Here is a 14,398-nt window from a genome sequence, read left to right on the forward strand (position 1 = left end):
TCACATTCCCTTGAATGAGCAGAGACACTCTGCTGAGAGACCCTTGGAAGGGCCAAGATGAGTCAGTGCAGGCCACTGATTAGAATGCTGCTTGCATGTTCCTGGGAAATGATTAAGTGACAGGCAGATGGCATACCACAACCCAACATGGAGAAAACCAGCAGATTTGGCATTCCAAAGGACAACTCTGAAATGGCCTGAATGAACACTCTTAAACCTTATTGCCTAAGAATAGGGAATTTACAAATGCTGTTTCATGACTTTGGGAATTTACTTATTGGTTATACTAGTTTTTTGCTTTATTTATGGCTAGAGGTCCAGTGTATAAAATTCATGCACTCTGTGGATGAGGGTGGTACCTCAGCCTGGACTAAACTATCAGTCAGACATCCTTAGCACTGCCGTGGAGGCAAGAGAGGCTCCTGCCACTGCTGCTGTGCTCACCAGCGTTGAGCGTCTGCACCCTGGTGGTCAGTGTGCATCATAGCGGCTGGTCATTCTGCTGTTTGGTCTATTTGCATATTAGCTTTTTATTATATCGAATTTACTTGGAAGGTCATCTTTGGTCTCATTTATTCCCAATTCAGCAATTGTGCTACAGGCAGGGTACAGGTTGCTCAATTCTGACCTTAACTGATCTAATCTGATCTTTTCTTTGTTTAAAAGCCTATGCGGACTTCTGGCTGCCTTTAGAATAGAGTCCAAACCACTCAGTATGGTCCATGGGTCATGACTTGCCCCTGCTCTCATTTAACTTCATCTCTCACTGGTCTTCTCTCTCAGCTCTGGCCTCTGCACCAGACTAGTTATTTCAGCACTGTTTGTCATCGCAGAAGATTAAAACATGTGAAAAGATCACACACTTTGGTTCATATATACAGTGGTATACTCTGAGTGATTTGAGTGATTTCCAGTTTACAGTGCTAAATCCAGTTTACAGTGATTTCTAGATTTACAGTATATATATATATATATATATATATATATATATATATATATATATACACACACACACTGTGGGGTACTCCAGGTGATAATGATTTCCAGTTTACAGTGTTGTGAAGGATGTATACACCTCATGTAACAAAGTAGGGGTATATGAATATGCATATATCTCCTCATCTGTGCAAAAGAAAATACAGGAATGGTAGAACAGAATGAATGAGATAGGTTACCTATGGAATTGATTGGGTGATGGGCGAGTGATAATTTTATATATACACTAGAGGCCCAGTGCACGAAATTTATGCACGGTATGGTCCCTAGGCCTGACCTGTGATCAGGGCCATCTTCCCTGGCTGCCCATGGCCAACCCTGCCCTCCACTGCCACCCACCCCGGTTCCCTGTTCGCCATTGGGCAATCAAAACCTGATGGCTGGGGGAAGGGACCATGAGGTCAGCTGCCCCTGCCTGCTCACTGGCCCTGCCCCTTCAGTGTGTGGGGCAACTGATGGGGCAGGAGTCTTGGCCTGGTGCACCCGTTCCCCTGTCACCTACCCCCAGGTCCCCATTTGCCATTGGGCGATGGGTGTTTGCCGGCCAGGGAAAGGGACCAAGAGGTGGTCAATGTGCCGCATAGTGGCTGGTCGAGCGGTTGTGCTAGTTGTTCTAATGGTAGGGTCAATTTGCACATTACCTTTTTATTATATAGGATACTTTTTTCTATAATTATGACTTAAAAAACAATGGTAATGTTTCATATGTAGTCCAATATAAATTAACATTTAAAATCAACAGGATGTGGGAACCAAAAAGAGATGTAACAAATGGCCCTGACTTTATCAGAAATGAGTAACACACAATGAACAGGCAAGGAAGGAAACTCTGGAAAACAGTATGTTACTATAGACTGTGAGACTAGAGATAAAAAATTACCCACAAGCATTGTTCTCCTATTGGTAAATCTGATTTTCTTGGGAGTGTGGGATAACAATCCTAGAGCTCTAGGATTAAGCAAATGGTTAAATATAGCCGAAACTGGTTTGGCTCAGTGGATAGAGCGTCAGTCTGCGGACTGAAAGGTCCCAGGTTCGATTCCGGTCAAGGGCATGTACCTTGGTTGTGGGCACATCCCCAGTGGGGGGTGTGCAGGAGGCAGCTGATCGATGATTCTCTCTCATTGATGCTTCTAGCTCTCTATCCCTCTCCCTTCCTCTCTGTAAAAAAATCAATAAAACATATTTTTAAAAATGGTTAATTATATTGTGGAAAATGGAAGCCAGCAAATAATAATTTAATAATAATAATAATATAATAATAATAATAAAAAGAAAATGGAAGCCAGGTTTTTAACAAGGAAGGAACAGAAGGGACCCTGAGAGAACCCTGCGCTGCTGGGGTGGGATCAGAGGTATCAAGTGGTTTCAGAAAAAGGAAGGAGGGACAGAGAGAGGCAGAGAATTCAATATGATGTATCTGTAAATGCATCTGTGTGGTCTGTGTGTGCATGCATCTGTGTATGCCTGTGTGTGCGCATATCTGTGTGTGCTTGTGTGTCTTGCATGCATCTCTGTGTGTTCATATATTTCCAGTTCCATCTTCTGGGAGCAATGTCATTCTACTCAGCACCCAGTTCTTGTTTTTTTTTTTTTCAGTGCAGTTCTTCAATAAAAGAAACCAGATTCCAGGTCCGAGACAGGGACGATACAACAACAGGCCCTAGAACACCTCATGGTGCCAGAAAGTAGGGATATGCTCAGAAAGGATGGGGCATGTTAAAAGGACAGAGGAACAAAATACAAGGGACACCCAAGGCAAACCTGGGATAATTTGGACAAGAAAACAATGACACTGGTTTTCGTTTCAGCAAATTGTCTGCCAGAGGGATGCATTTCTTCCACTTCTGGGATGGGGGGGTGGAGGGGGAAGACCTAGTAGGGCACTTTCCATTCCCCTACCCCAGGGGAGGAGCAGTGACTTAACTGAAACTTCGGGAGGGGATGGGCAGTGTGACAGTGCCTTCCTTGTCCTCTGGCATCCACCTGCCTGCAGGAACGACATTCCTGCCAGCTCCTCTAGGCCCTAGTTTTCTAGGGTCAGACCCTTGGACAGGGATGGGAGGCTGGAGATCTCTGGGCCTTGACAGAGACGGAAAATGTGTCTGACTTGGTGAAATGACCATGCTCTACAACCTGGCTTTTCACCCTCCCAAAAGGAGCCATCTCCACCTGCCTCTGTCGGGCCTTTCTGTGATCCCCACTAAGCTCTGAACTCAGGCAAGGGAGCTATCGGGTTGCATTTACCATTATTGAACCTTTTGTCCTCATTGTTAGGAGAGGAGTGCGCATTATCTGGTGGTTCAGCATAATCTTCCGCATTCTCATCAATGACGGTTTCTTTGAAGAAGAAGATGGGAAAAAATGAAGAAATGTTTTCTTGATTACACACTTATAAACATTTTGGTCTATAATTTATTTTACAACATTAGGGTGGAAATGTGTTGTTGGAAAGTTAATGTGTAACCAGAGAGTCAGGCATCATCTGAGTGCCTTGAACCCAGCAGTGTGGGTCTGGGCAGACGTTGGGTGAGCTAGTGCAAGGACTTAGAATTTATATCTGGATGCAAACTTCCAAGAAAATGCGGAACTTCCCTGCTGCTTTATGCATTTTCACGCACTGCGTGTGGATTTCTGGTGCCCGGCTTTCTCCTTAGCAGGTGTCAACCAAATATTCTGTCTTGGTCCTCAGTGTGTATGCTACTTTATTTTTTATGTTCATTTTGAACAACATGCAGCTGTATTTTTGGAAAAGTATGTTCTTTGCTTTTATTGTCTACCAGCAGTGTGGCCTTGGGCACGTGCTTTTTCAGACCTTAGTCTGATCCCGTCATGGTCACTGCCCTGCTCTGTAAGAAGCTTAGGTGAGCATCACAGGTGCTGTCTTATGGAAATTTCCCATTTTCCTGTGCCCCCTGTTCCTGCAGTGGTGGAATCCCACTTGTGCACATGCACCCCAGAGACCACCTCAAGATGAAGGGAACTTGTTTCTGCCCGTCTATCTTTGATTTCCCCAGTCTCAGGAAGGTTATGGAAATGATTTGGGACAACCGCCTCTTTCACAACTCCATTTGCTTTTGCCCCAGAAGAAGCTGGCCTTACGAACGTGAACATGATGTGATTGTGCATTTAATACCAAAGGCCCTTAGGAATACTTGTGATTAGAAAGTTAAAAAAAAAAACCATGTATACTTGCTTTTTCCCTTGAGCATTGCTGGTGATGATGTTGATGCTGTCTTGGTTGTTCCTGACCTGGATGATTTATTTGGATTCAATATCTCTTGGACTAGAATTTCATCTTGGGAAAAGCACACAAGACACGTTAAAGCCAGTGATGCAGAACCCGAACCCTTTTGCTCTAACCAGTCTGTGAATGTAGTGACTGGCAACAGGAAGCCAGGGACTCCATGGACATGGGAGTTGGCTTCCTAAAGAACCTTGTCTGGGGTGGGGAGACCACTGTCTTTCTGAGTAATTTCTGAAAACCTGAAACCATCCAGATTCCTTGGACAATAAACATTGACTCCCAAAGATACGAGGCTGGAAACCTGGACCCGCGTGTAGTCATACTTCTTTCCGACCCTGCCGTCATTCTGTTTCCTCCAAGTCTTTCCCCAAGCTGTCCTCGTGTAGGCACGAACAGCATTCTTGATTTCTACATCAAGCGGCATTGTTTTCTCCTTTACATCCTTCTGACTCCTCCTAGGAGATTCCTAGTATAAGGTAAGAGTCCAGGGCTTTGTGCCAAACAGAGCTGAACCACATTCTGGTTCTACTCTTATAGGAATGTGACCTTAAGCATGTGCCTCTCCCATCTTCAGTTTTCTCTCTGTAAAATGGGGTCTGTATTTCATTGGGCTATTTATGAGGTTCAAATAAAGCAGTGAATGTAGGAAATATGCTCCTGAACTGTGGTGGAGGCTAAATAAATAAATGGCAGACTCCCTAATCTCTGCAACAGAATGGTCTCATATTTAACTTTACTCTGTTCAGTACGATGTTAGCAATGGTTTTGGTGTCATAACAGTGGTCTTTATTATGTTGAGGTGTGTTGCCTCTATTCTCACTTTCCTGAGATTAAAAAAAAAATCATAAATGAATGCTGGATTTTATCAAATGCTTTTTCTGTATCTATTGATATGATCACATATTTTTATCCTTCATTTTATTTATGTAGTGTAGCACATTGATTTGTGGATATTTAACTAACCTTGCATCTCTGGAATAAATGCCACTTGATCTTTTTTAAAAATATCTTTTTACTGATTTCAGAGAGGAAGGGAGAGGGAGAGAGAGATAGAAACATCAATGATGAGAGAGAATCATTGATGGGCTGCCTCCTGCCTGGCCCCTCCTGGGGATTGAGCCTGCACCCAGGCATGTGCCATGATCAGGAATTAAACCATGACCTCTTGGTTCATAGGTCAACGCTCAACCATTGAGCCACACCAGTTTGGCTCCACTTGATCTTTTTAAAATATTGCTGAATTTGGTTTGCTAATATTTTGTTGAGGATTTTTGCATTGATGTTCATCAGGGATATTGGCTTATAATTTTATTGTAATGTCTTTGTCTGATTTTGAAATGAGAAAAGTAGTGGCCTCTTAAAGTGAGCTTGGAAGACCACCCTCCTCTTGAGTTTTGAGGAATAGTTTGAGAAAGATAGATATTAATTCTTTGTTGGGTGTTTGCTCAAGTTCACCTGTGAGGCCTTCCAGTTCAGGACTTTAGTTTGTTGCGAGTTTTTTTTTTTTATTATTAATTTGCTTTCATTGGTAGTAAATTGTCAGTTGAGATTTTCTGTTTTTTTCTTGTTTTAGTTTTGAAAGATCACATATTTCTAGGAATTTATCAATTTCTTCCAGATTGTCCAATTTGTTGGCATAAAATTGTTCATAGTATTTTCTTATAATCTTTTGAATTTCTCTAATGTCAGTTGTCACTTCTCTTTCATTTCTGATTTTATTCAATTGGATACTCTTTATTTCTTTCTGGTTAAAGGTTTATTAATTTAGTTTATCTTTTCAAAGAATCAGCTCTTGGTTTCATTGATCTTATATATTGTGATTCCCTTTTAGAATCTATTTCATTTATTTCCATTCTGATCTTTAATTCTTTCCTTCTACTCACTTTGGGCTTTGTTTATTGTTTTTTTCCTAGTTCTTTCAGGTATAATCTTAATTTGCTTATTTAAGATTTTTCTTCTTGCCAAAATTGGTTTGGCTCAGTGGATAGAGCGTTGGCCTACGGACTGAAAGGTCCCAGGTTCGATTCCAGTCAAGGGCACGAACCTTGGTTGCGAGAACATCTCCAGTAGGGTGTGTGCAAGAGGCAGCTAATTGGTGTTTCTCTTTCATTGATGTTTCTAACCCTCTATCCCTCTCTCTTCGTCTCTGTAAAAAATCAATAAAATACTATATTAAAAAAAAGATTTTTCTTGTTTCTTTAGATAGGCCTGTATTACTATGAATTTCCCTCTTAAAACTGCTTTTGCTATGTCCCATAGTTGTGTTTTTATTTTCATTTGTCTTAAGGTATCTTGATTTCTTCCTTGATCTCATTGTTAACACATCCATTGTTTAGTATCATGTTATTTCACCCCCATATGTTTTGTGTTTTATATTTTTTTTATAATTAATTTCTATTTTCATACCATTATGATAGAGAGTATGCTTGCTATGGTTTCAATCTTCTTAAATTAATTAAGACATGTCTTTTGTCTTATCCTGGAAAATTTCCATGTGCACTTGAAAAAAGAAAAAGAATATTCTATTGCTTTGGGGTGAAATGCCTTAAAAATATAAATTAAATTCATCTGGTCTAATTGTAATGTAAGGCTGCTGTTTCCTTGTTGATTTTCTGCCTGGAAGATCTATCCATTGATGTCAATGAAGGTGCTCTCTCCCCTAATGTCCATCAATATTTGCTTTTTATATTTAGGTTTTCCTATGCTGAGTACATAAATGTTTACAAGGGTTATATTCTTTTGTTTTATTGATCTCTTTATCCTTATGCAATGTATTTCTTTGTCTATTATTATAAGCCTTTGTTTTAAAGTTTATTTTGTTTAAGTATTGCTAACCCAGCTCATGAGTAGAGCACGGATGATGGGCCTGGTACAGGAGGTCACCAGGGCACAAAGCTTTTTTTTTTTTTTTTGGTAGCCTTTCCTCCCCTAGCATACAGCTGTTCATGTGGTTTGGTCTCAACCTTCCATATCCCTGGATGTGGTTTAGACCCCAGATCTTTTGCTCCTAGAGATAATATCTAGGCCTCAATTGTATTTCAGCTCCAGGCCCTGAAAAGCAGCAAAACCAGACAAGTGACGCCATACTGACCTCAGGACCAGCTACATGAATAATGACCTCCTGCCCTGGCAGTGACCAATCAATCAGAGGAGACCCTGACCCTAAAGGGATATACCTGGAAAGCTGTAGAATATTCTATTGAAATATTTCCCTGGAATCTCCCCTAAAATCTCCACCCTTAAAACCCTTAGAAGGGAGGACCCAGTGTGTTCTCTCTGCTGAGAGCACCCCTAACTTTCCCTTCCCCCTCCCTATTCTCCCACGCATGTTCCTTTAATTTCCTCACTTCTAAGCTCTAAGGCAGCGTTTTTCAACCGCTGTTCCACGGCACACTAGTGTGCCGCGAGATGTTGCTTGGTGTGCCGTAGGTGCAGACAAGACAAGAATTTTATAATTTTTCACTATTTTGTTTACTTAATATTTCATAATAAAGTAATTATAAAATACTTTCTTTGTGTTTATTTGATTCCTATTTAAGAGAATTACTTTATATATAGTCAATATAGGCACAGAGTTAAATTTTTTTAACATTTTCTAATGGTGGTGTGCCTCGTGATTTTTTTCATGAAACAAGTGTGCCTTTGCCCAAAAAAGGTTGAAAAACACTGCTCTAAGGATCCTTCCTTTGCCTCTATAACTTCTTTTCTAAGCTCATTTCTTTTACAAGTTACTACCTCTACCTCTGATTTTCTAAATAAACTAGAGGTCCGATGCACGAAATTCATGCAAGGGCCTTGGCCCTGGCCCCCACCTGCCACCTCTGCCTCAGCCCCTGCTCACTGCGGCTTTGTCTGAAAGGAAGGACATCTGGAAGGATGCCTGATCTAATGAGCATATTACGCTTTTATTATTATGGACGTTCTCTTATAGTTTGAGTCTTGGCTTTGAACAACTTCCTAGCCAGAACTCAAGTACCAAGATGGTTGAACCCAGGTCCTGTCTGACCCCATGGGCCTAATACCTGATGCTGTTCCCACCACCACCAACAGTGGCAGGCTGATGAGAGAGGAGACAGCCCCCAAGGACTGGCGAGGCAGGGCCACCTTCCCCTTGCTGCAGCTCAGAGCATTTAAGTGGCGTCTGCAAACGCTGAAGTTCCAACACTAAACCAATGACAAGGCTGATTTTCAAATGGGTTTAATGATGGACAATCTGCATACCAATTGACTCATCTGCGCACGGAGGGCCTAGAACAATACAGGAAAACGATGTAAAAAGGTCTGTGCTGCGATGACAATCGCTTCCCAGTGTGCTGACCTTCGGTAAACGAAGCAAACAAAAGTACAGTTCTCTTTGGAGAAGACATTAATGCGTCATTAAGAATGGGTACAGCTGCATCGCGCAAGCACTTTGTTAAAAATATTCTTTTCATTTTTGTGTCTGTCCCATAATTATAATGGAAGTATTGTGCAAGTCAGCCAGTAAGCGTATGCAGAAAAAATATTTATGTTTTGTAATATCTGCACGGTTTCTGAAGTGTATTGTCAAGGGTAGTTGCTGTATCGGATTTTGCTTGTTGTCACCTTTCAGTTTTAAACCGGCCCAGCACCCATGATAATTGGTTATTCTTTCTCCATATTTGCATGGCGCCTGTCCTGGCCGTGGGGAAGGGCTCACTGCTGAGTTTTGCGGCCGTGATCCAGGTAATTTGGAGAAAACAAGGCTGTAACCTCCTCGATCATAAGGCCCATGGCTTCTGCTCCCCTTCCTCTCCTTGTGGTGAGGCCCAACCGTGTGGCCAATGGCCACAGCGCCCACTGAGGCAGGAAGATCCCAGCAGCAAAGTAAGGACAACCAATGTTCTTTTGAGAAAACGATTTAGAAACCTCCCCTAATTGGTCTTTCAAGCGGGGGCAGACCTTGGAGGGAACCTAAGGTTTTCAGTATCTGACAAGGAGACTAGATCTGGGGAGGGGAGAGGCTGGCTTAGGGCTGCAGCAGGAGCAACCATTTAATCCCTGGGTGTAGAACTGGGAGCCAGAAAGGTATACATAGGGCTGAACTGGCTGGAGGGATGACAACAGCCTGGAGTGACCACACATACCTCATCTGTTAGACCCTTCATCACCCCAGCACCTCAAAGGACCCTGTTCTTGGTAAATGCCTCAAAACGAAGTGTCCTTATGAAAAGAAAGCTGGAAATGTTAGCTTCTTTTATGACATAGTCAGGTCCCGGGGACCCCTGCCTTTTCACCCAGACCAAGGCCAGGCTGGACTGCCCCCCAGGCCGGTGTGGGTGGGGGAGGGCATGCACCACTGGGCTCAGGGCCGGGACCCACGTGTCCTGCTTTCAGGAGAGCTACTCAGGATGACTCTTCAGTGTTGCTCACCCAACTTTGGGACCTGGGACTGGGGGATCCTCTCAGGCCTCTTTTCTTGAGGTCCCATCTTTGGTGACCTCTGTGGGAAGTGGAAGGGGAGGAAGGGAGTAGGTGGTCTGAATATGTAATTTCTTGGGCAGAAAGGGAGGTCATGGAATTTCCCTCTTTCTGCTGCCTTCTGACCGCTCTACCATTGAGTCATATTCCCAGGAGGCCATCCCCCATCCACTGTTCCACTGTCCCATTTCTCTATACATTAAGTGATCAGGACAAAAGGGTAAAAACTAAAGGGTGTGATTAGAACCAACCACCTGCAAAAAGACATTCTGAGAGCATGGAGAGATTTGAGTATGGGTCAGGTATGAGCCCATATTCAGTCCTTTATATAATCTTTTGTTATTCTTGTCAGTGTTTAAAGACATTGTAGATAAGTAAAAGAAAAAGGCCCTTAGCAAGAAAACATTTTCATGAAATCTTAAGACATCTTGGACAGGCTGAAATATTACCAGTAACAACAAATGTGTGTGTAAAAAATAAGATGGCAAAATGTATATAATTGAAACTGGGTAATGGAGGTTATTTATACTATTTCTCTACTTTTGGGTAAGTTACAAAATTTCCATAATAGCCCAGCTGGCATAGCTCAGTGGTTGAGCATTAAATCAAGAGGTCACAGTTCGATTCCTGGCCTGGGTTATAAGCTTGATCCCCAGTGTGGGGTGTGCAGGAGACAAACCAATCAATGATTCTCTCTCATCATTGATGTTCCTATCTCTCTCTCCCTCTTCCTGCTTCTCTGAAATAATATATATATATATATATATATATATATATATATATATATATATATATATATATATTTTTTTTTTTTTTAAACAAACACACACACACACACACACACTTCCATAATAAAAACTTAGCATACATAATGTATGCTATGCTAATCTCCCATGGAGTTCCAGATTTTAAAAAGGGCTTCAACTTACTTCATTCCCCCAGGGATAAGTGGGAAATTTGGGGAGGTGGGGAAGAAGGGACCTGTGGCAGAAAGCCACCACCTGCTTGATTCAGAACCCAGGGAGGAAAGAACATGTTTGTACCTGCCACACGATCCACTGCGACTATCCCTGAAGACGTGTTAACCGGCTGCTCAGCTCTGTGACAGCAGTACAGCAGCAGGACAAAGAGGGTCGCTCCTCTATTCGCTGCCATGTTCCCTCAGCTGAAGGAGGAGGACCTCCTCCTGAAGGCCCCTCAGCTCCCCTCGCCTTAGTCTCCAGGATACTGCAGAATGTTTAGGAACCTGTGACATCACAGCAGAGAATGAGCCGGGTCTTGTCCTGTGTGTGGGGAGGGTTGTGCCCAGGGTCTTTGACTGGGAAGGAGTGGGGGGTGTGGTTGGGGCCCTAGGGTAATGAAGATCTCCTCTGCTTGTTTCAGTTGCCTGGTCTGGTGCCTTCCTCAGTTATGCAGACGCAGGGGTCTGAAGAGGTAGGATATTAACCAGGACTCTTAAGTGCAAGTGACTCAACAAAACAAAGTCTGCTGAAGTGAAAAGAGATATATCAGGAGGATGGAGAGCTAACTGAGTTACAAGACAAATGCTGGAAGCATTAGTTCCAGGGTGACTTGAAGAGCAGTGGCTGATAACCTAGGCCTGAGGGTGGCAAACTTTAGCTCGAGAGCCACATGCGGGTCTTTGGCCCCTTGAGTGTGGCTCTTCCACAAAATACCACGCCCTGGGCGAGTCTATTTTGAAGAAATGGCATTAGAAAAAAGTTTAAAAAATTTGGTTCTCAAAAAAAATTTCAGTTGTTGTACTGTTCATATTTGGCTCTGTTGACCAATGAGTTTGCTGACCACTGCTGCCCTAGGCCTTCCCATTCTCTCCTCAGGCTACTCTCTTGCTGCGACCTACACGGCTAGGTTCAGGATCTGAAGGAGGGGCTGACACACAAATGAAAATGCAAAAATATGAATTATTAAGGGGTGGGGCCAGGTGGAGCCTCTTTCTTGAAGAGACACATTGAGTCCTGGCCTTGTCTGTTTTTTATTTATTTATTTTTAAAAAAGATATATATTTTATTGATTTTTCACAGAGAGGAAGAGAGAGGGATAGAGAGTTAGAAACATCAATGAGAGAGAATCATTGATCAGCTGCCTCTTGCACACCCTCTACTAGGGATGTGCCCAACCAAGGTACATGCCCTTGACCGGAATCGAACCTGGGACCTTTCAGTCCATAGGCCGACGCTCTATCCACTGAGCCAAACCAGTCCTGGCTGTTTTTTATTCAGTTTTAGATACACATCTTGCCCTCAGAGAAGCACGGCAAACAAATAGCAGACAGATAGTCTCAAAGGTCAATAAACATCAGTAAGATCCAGTACACATTTACTTGGAGGCTATCAGGTCAGGAGATTGCTTCGAGCTACTGCTACCTCAACACGAACAATCGGTGCCCAATGTAATCTCTGCTAATGCTCATCAGCCTCCCGCGTTCCCTGGTGCATGCTCACGACAGTGTTGGCATGCAGTGACTTCCCATACTCTCTCCCCCCTTTTTCTCAGCATCAGCCCCAATCTCTCCCGGTAATAGACTTTGATCACAAGAAATGAACATGACTGCCTGTCTCATGATATTATACTGCTCCGTTCCCAAGAGATTCTAGAATTTTCTTCAAAAGCACAGTGAAAAATTCCCCAAGAAAGCATTATGGTTAGCTCACCTGGATCACACCCAACCCCAGCACCAATTTCTATGTCTGGGGCTCACAGAGGGGCAGCTGGTCCACTCAGGTCAAGGCTCTTCTGTGGGCAGGGATGAAATCTCAGGTGGACAGCCCTCAGATCACAGGGAGTGCACAAGAACAACAGCATTCTCTAAAACCAGATAAGGACCCTAAAGACAATGGATCCACCAGGGATCTTTTGGCTATTTATTTATTTACTTATTTATTTTATTGCTGATGTGGGGAACTACATTTAATAGATGTAGTAGAATCCAGTTTACCTCAGGGGATGATCATGAAGCACAAAACAAATGTTTACAGTGTCCATTTGGCATATTAAGCATGATGGGTTCCATGTCCCACTTGAGTTAATGGTGTGATGACATACAGACCAGTGGCCTGCCTTTCAAAATTATGTTTCATCTCTGGACTCTTTAATTGATTTACACAGAGCCTTCTCCAGATTCCTAAACCCTTCTAGATGCTGGATCAAGACTTCCAGCATTATTCATTATATCCCACAAATGAGTGAGATTATGTGATATTTATCTTTCACCAACTGGCTTATTTCACTTAACATAATGCTCTCTAGGTCCATCCATGCTGTTGCAATGATAAGAGTTCCTTATTTTTTACAGCAAGTAGTATTCCATTGTGCAGACATACCACAGTGTCATCTGCTGTGGGCACTCATCTGTTGATGAGCACTTAGGCTATATCCAAATCTTAGCTATTGTAAATTGTGTGGACAAATGCCATGTTAATAGAGCATATCTTGGTGAACCTGTTCTGAACCTTTTCATATCCACAGTAATCAGTCCAGGAAATAAAACTAGCATATACAGAAATCATCTAGGAACTGAAAGTTCTATCTATAGTATCTAGACCAAGCAGTACAACTATCTGCAGCAACCATCCAGGTAGTTAAACTACAAACCCCGGAACAATTGGCTCCAAATGGTCCAAACCTGTCCAATCACTGATAACTTTTCTAATTTTTACCTCCAATTTCAACTTAGGACTAACCACAGAAAGCTGGGGTGCAAGTGGAAGGGTATAGGAAGCAAAGCTAGAGAGATTGACCCTGGGCAGATGTGTCTTAAATAGCCAGGTAAAACAGCATACATTTATTATCTTGCTTGATCTTGAGTCCAAATTAAGTATCATTGAGCCAAAATCATGGTGTGACAGTGTTGAATGCCTCCAGGGGGTTCTATGGAATCTGTTTCCTTGCTCATCAGCTTCCAGAGCCCACCACATTCCTTAGACTCTGGTCCCCTCCTCTATCTTCAAAGTCTGTGCTGTCTCTGGTTCCTTCTCTTCTTTCTGCCTTCCTCAGCCATTTATATAGACCATTGTGATTACATTGGGCTCTGTGATGGTTAATTTTATGCATCAACTTGGCTAGGTCATTTCTGCCTAGACGTATGGTCAAATATTACCCCATTTCCCCCAAAATAAGACAGTGTCTTATATTAATTTTTGCTCCCAAAGATGCGCTAGGTCTTATTTTCAGGGGATGTCTTATTTTTCCATGAAGAAGAATAGGGTACACATTTATTGTTAAATGAAAATAAAGGAAATTTATTACCTGTATACGGTACGGTAGTATGGTAGTTGTTAACACAAACCAGACAAACTGAATCCTACAGTATCAAGAATTTACTCATTTATCCAATGACAATCATGTCATCATCTTCTGGAACATCATCATAACAATCCAATTCCTGAGTTTCCTGGTAAATTTCTTGTGACTCCATTTCTTTCAGAATCAGTGGACCAAATCTCTCATGTTTAGAATAGCACTGTCTTTAAGTGAGTACTTCTTGTCAAGGTAGCCTGCTCAATAGTGCATTTGCAATGCAACTGTCAGTGATTTTCTCCCATGAATTCTTCACCCAAGTCACAACTTCTTGCAGTTAGGTTTCACAAAGTTTCCATGCTGATTTCTCTCCATTCTATTTTCAATGTAGTCATTAATTTCCATGAGCAAATTGTCTTTGAATGGCTTGTTTATTGCAATATCAAGAGTCTGGAGATA

Source organism: Pipistrellus hanaki, assembly GCF_964339955.1.
Source record: "Pipistrellus hanaki genome assembly, chromosome: 3".
Taxonomy (NCBI): domain Eukaryota; kingdom Metazoa; phylum Chordata; class Mammalia; order Chiroptera; family Vespertilionidae; genus Pipistrellus; species Pipistrellus hanaki.